Here is a 5390-nt window from a genome sequence, read left to right as displayed (position 1 = left end):
TACTATCAGAGGCTTAGTTTCTTCACCTGTAATCAGGGATAATAATGCCAGCCCTCTTTTCCAAAACCATTGCATAGACCAAAAGGGAGAATGGATAAGAAAGTGCTTTGTAAGCCGTAAAAGACTCATCAAATGGAAGGGGTTATTATTACTGCAGTGGGAGAGGCAGAAGGCCAATAAAATGGATTTGGTTGCAGTAAGCACAGGGGTTACTTTCTGTTTCTTGAAGAAAAAAAAAAAAGGAAAGAAAGAAAGAAAAAAAAGACGCAGCAGCAGCAAGTACTGCCAGGTGCACAACGTAGTTTTTCCAACTTTAAGAAGCAAATAACAGAGGGGGGCCAACTGGCTCATCCCAGGAGGCCTGTCTTCACCAATTGAATCAGAAATCATGGCTCAGGGAATAGTTGCAGGCAAGGGCCCAGGACAGCAGGCCCTGTCCTGGTGGGGCGGGACTCAGGGCGTGCAGGGCCAACAAGGGTTGTCCACATGGCCCAGGACTTGGTCCCTGGGCCCCTGCGGCTTGGAGCTTCCTTCAGTCCCCACCCAACCAGATGTACTCCTTCGAGTCCCAGGTGGCCCATGAAGGGTGCTGCCAGCCCCCAGGCCACATTCAGGAGCATCACTTCAGGGTTAGGCAGAGAAGTGACCATGGCTTCACCACAAAATAGGCCAGGCTGGGTTTCTATGGCTCCCCAGGTGGCCAGCCTCATTAGAGCCGAGGGCCGCATTGGGCCTGCCAGAACTGCGAGCCAAGTCCAGAGCAGGAGGCGAGGGGAGGCTGCTTCCAGTTCTTTCCAGGCCCAGAGACACGTTCCCCCAATGCCTGGCTAGATGTGAGTCCCTAGAGTTTGTGTGCCAGCCTGGAGACAGTCCTTTCAAATGGCACCTTTAAGGCAGCTACACTTCTCCCAGATCTTCTTGGCCTGGGCTAGAGAAGACATTAATGACCATCGAGTCCAGCCTGCCTGCCCCCATTTTCCGTTTAAGACTCTGAGGCCCAGAGAGGCAGGAACTTGCCTAAAGGTCACATCAGGGGAGCTTCTCTGAGGCCGAACCATGGTGCTGAGAAGTCGAGTCTCTCTGGCCTCCCAGCTGTCCATCTCTCCCCACCCCTCCATCTCTCCCCATTACTGGTATTCTCCAGTCTCTTCTCCTTGGGGCCACTGCTCTCTTACCTCTCTGAGCTTCCTGGCCAGCCCAACCAGCCTGAGGTCTCCACCTGAGGCTAAGATTCTGCTTCCCGGCCTCTACTGTGCACTGGCCAGCTCCAAGAGCTCACCTGCCGTGCCAGGCCACCTCACGGACACTCCGTAGGCCTGAGTGGGGCTGGGACGTAGGGGAGGTGAAGGTGAGGTCAGGAGCTGCAACAGCAAGCCCAGTTCTGCCACTAATGGTGATGTGCGGGCATAGGAAGAATGTCACCTTTTGAAAAATGATTCTTGCATTGAGACCCTGTTTTGGAGCTTCTCCTATTCCTCCTCTGGTTGCCTCTGGAGCATTTGTTCTTCCCCTCAGCATTCATTCTTTAATCCCCGAAATCTTGCTGAGGATTCAGACTCAGAGCCCTGCTGTGGGCGAGGCATCAGGACATAGATACTAACTGACTCAGCCCTGCACTCAGGTGGTCCCAGTCTGTTGGAGGCAGCATCAGAATGGGCATTTGTCCCCAGTGTGACCAGCATATGATAGGAAGGCAGCACAGGGGACTCTACAGGCCCAGAAGATGCCCCTCGACCCCCAGCCTTGGCAGTCAGAGAAGGCCTCGAGCTCCAGTGTAGCTTGAGGAGACATTTCCTAGGCAAACAAGGCAGGGAAAGGCATTCCAGGAAGCCCATGCTAAGATGAGAAGGTAAGTGGCTTGACAGGATCAGGGAATGGTGCTGGACTTCATGTGGTTTAAACCATAGGCTGGGCAGGGGTGAGTGTGGATGAGGCTGGGGGTTGGCAGGGGCCATATGTGAAGGGTGCTGAAGGCAGGTCCAATGTGTATTTTCCAACACCACCAAGCCATTAAGTCAATTCTTTTCTTTTTTTTTTAAGTTTATTCATTTTTGAGAGGGAGAGAGAGAGAGAGAGTGCAGGAGGGGCAGAGAGAGAGAGACAGAATCCCAAGCAGGCCTTGCACCATCAGTGATGAGCCCGATGTGGGGCTTGAGCTTGCCATTAAGTCAATTCTGATGCTGTCTACCTGGAGATACCATCAGATCTCATGAGTTAAGGGCTCGGTCTCACGAGACTACGGCCACCTGTGCTTCTGACCAGCTGGTTATAAATTGGAGGTTCCCGAGACCTCCTCCTCAGGTTCAATTAATTTGGTAGAGCAGCTCACAAAACTCAGAAACACTGCCGTTTACCAGTTTATTAGAAAGGATATTACAAAGGATGCAATGAAGAGCTAGATAAAGAGACACAACAGGCAGCATTAGGTCCCGCTTTCCCTTTTCCCTCGTGTCCTGGGCGTCCTGGAGGGGTGCTGGGGCAGACCCAAAGAGCCCACATTCTTTGGAGTGCCAGGCCCAGTATTCCTTTTTCTTACTGAACCTTAGCGTGTCACCCTTGCACGGGGGCCATGCTAATCTCTGTCTCCTTCAAACTTTAGCACATGTGCTGCCAAAGTGAGCGCATCCAGGCTTCCCATCCAGCAACAGGAAAGATGAAACCCAGTCATATCTCGAGGGGATGCCACCCCTAGATGAATCAGAATCAACTGTGGAACTTTGTACACGACAAACACGTGGGCCCCATCCCAAGCTCATTAAGTCATCCTTTCATTCCACAAATATTTTTGCACGTGCCAGACACCGTTCTGGGCGGTAGGGATACAGTAGTGGGCAAGCCCCTGGCCCGCCTTCATGGAGTTTACCCTCGGCATCTCTGGGGACGGGCCCAGACAGCTGTATTTAGAAAAAAACTCCGCGAGCAATTCCAAAGCCCAGTGTTACGGGCTGAATTGTGTCCCCCTCAAAATTCGTATATTTTTTTTTAATTTTTTTTTTTCAACGTTTTTTATTTATTTTTGGGACAGAGAGAGATAGAGCATGAACGGGGGAGGGGCAGAGAGAGAGGGAGACACAGAGTCGGAAACAGGCTCCAGGCTCTGAGCCATCAGCCCAGAGCCTGACTCGGGGCTTGAACTCACGGACCGCGAGATCGTGACCTGGCTGAAGTCGGACGCTTAACCAACTGCGCCACCCAGGCGCCCCAAAATTCGTATATTGAAGTCCTACCCCTCAGTACCTCAGAATGTGGTTGTATTTGGACATAGTGCCTTTAAAGGGGGTATTGAGTTCGACAAAATCACGGGCTGGGCCACCATGACTGGGTGTTCTTTTAAGAGGAGGTTAGGACACACAGAGGAAAAGACCATGTGAAGCCAAGGCAAGAAGGTGGCCACGTACAAGCCAAAGAGATGCCTCAGAAGAAACCAGCCCTACCAGCACTTTGATCTTGGACTTCTAGCCTCCAGAATTGTGAGAAAATACATTTCTATTGTTTGAGCTCCCCAGTCTGTGGTACTTACTAATGGCAGCCCTAGCAAATTAAGGTATTCGGCCTCACCCAGACACTGCTGCTTAAAAGACTGGACAAGGATGCAGAATGCAAATGGAACACGCCTGGGTAGTGTGAGCTAGGTAACCCAAAGCTTAGAAACATCTGTATAGGTTTGGCCCTGACAGAAGCCAGTTAGCTTCATGTGCCTCACAAAGGCATGACTTTGCGGGAAATGTGGATCCAATGGAGCAGCCTACTGCTGGAGCCCTGCCCCAAACCCCGACAGGCCGGGCACAGGCTCCTGCTATCCACAAAGAGCCACATGCACAGGAATGACCAGCAGATCCCAGGGATCTTACCTCCATAAGGAGGTTCCACCGGGGACAGGCCTTGGGAACAGCACCAAGGACCCATGCTGCCCAGAGAGACCCAGAATGGGCAAGGATCTGGCCTGAGGTCACACAGCATGATGGATGCAAGCCAAGCTGGCGTCTCACCCCCTGCTGGTGCCAGCTGCTTTCTCCTTCAGCCCCGGCACCTCGCCCAAACCTACTGCCACCCGCTCTGCTTTCCCACCCTCTCCTCCCCACCTCTCTGCCTCTGACTAAGGCCAGGAGCATGATTTCAGAATGATGAAACCTAGCTGCTGAGGTCACGCCGGCCTCTTTCAGTGGCTGTAATTTTGCACGGCCCCATCCCCCACAGTAGGCTGAGGCAGCTGCCAGGCCTTTGGCACATGTCTGGGGGGAATGTGAGGGTGAGACAACCAGAAGAGCCAGGTCAAGAGGAATCATACGTTACAGATCGTCTCCTGACCCAGCACTGGTCTGGGGGACATGCAGACCGATAATACAACCTTGTGCTCACATCATGCCTTCACCCTTCATTCCACTGAATCCTCATAGCATCCCCTTTATACTCAGGCTTTCCAGGTCAATACTACCAAGTTGCTCATATCTCTGTCCCCCGTGCCGTGCTGATTCACATCTCTGGGGGCTTGCTTCTCTGCTGATTTCTCTGTCTGGATTGTTCTTTCTTCCTTCTTCCCTGCCCTCCTTATCTGCTTTGCCTGGCTTCTCCTACTCAACCTTTAAGACCCAGCTCTGGTATCACCTTTTCCAGGAAGCCTTCCCTGACTGTCCTCCCACTCCCACCCCCAGCAGGTGGGCCTATATATTTCTCTGTGTACACTCATACGAAACTTTCTGTTCATCACATTGTATTTTAATCACCTGCTTACATGTCTGTGTACCCACCTCAAGAGCAGGGATGGGGTTGGGACTAGGTCTGGTTCATCTTGATGCTCCAGCCCCCAGCACAGAGCTAAGCATAGAATGAATCATTGAATGTGGGACAACCCCCCCCCCCCCCGCAACCACCACCACAGGGATAGATAAGGCAGGGAATGTTATCCCCCATTTTATAGAGGCCCAAGGCCCAAGGGTCCAGGGTGAGTTAATATCAGAGCAGGGACCAGATTCCAGCTCTCCTGGTGCTTAGATTAGTTCTCTTAAGTTCCAAGGATGGCATTTACAGAACAACCAGCCAAAGGGACCCACTGAGCCATACTAGGTGTATCAGTTTCCTATTGCCGCTATAACAAATCACCACCAACTTAGTGGCTGAGAACAACACACATTTATTATCTTACAGTCCTGGATGTCAGGAGCTCAAAATGGGTCTCACTGGGCTAAAATCAAGGCTTCAGTAGGTCTGCATCCCTTTCTGGAGGCTATAGGGGAAAATCCATTTTCTTTTCTTTTTTTAAAAAAAATTTTAAATGTTTTTATTATTTAGTTTTGAGAGACAGAGAGACAGAATGCAGGTGGGGAAGAGGCAGAGAAAGAGAAGGAGCACAGAATCTGAAGCAGGCTTCAGGCTCTGAGCTGTCAGAGCAG

General features: G+C 51.5%; 1 non-coding gene across 1 annotated transcript; it reads right to left on the bottom strand.

Annotated features, from left to right (window-relative positions):
• Positions 1-2518: 2518 nt before the first annotated feature.
• LOC111556815 lies at positions 2519-2623 on the bottom strand. The gene has a single exon (XR_002736536.1). It is a non-coding gene; the product is annotated as a U6 spliceosomal RNA (small nuclear RNA).
• Positions 2624-5390: the final 2767 nt, after the last annotated feature.

Source organism: Felis catus, chromosome D1 (assembly GCF_018350175.1).
Source record: "Felis catus isolate Fca126 chromosome D1, F.catus_Fca126_mat1.0, whole genome shotgun sequence".
Taxonomy (NCBI): Eukaryota; Metazoa; Chordata; class Mammalia; order Carnivora; family Felidae; genus Felis; species Felis catus.
This window is presented reverse-complemented; position numbering and strand designations above follow the sequence as displayed.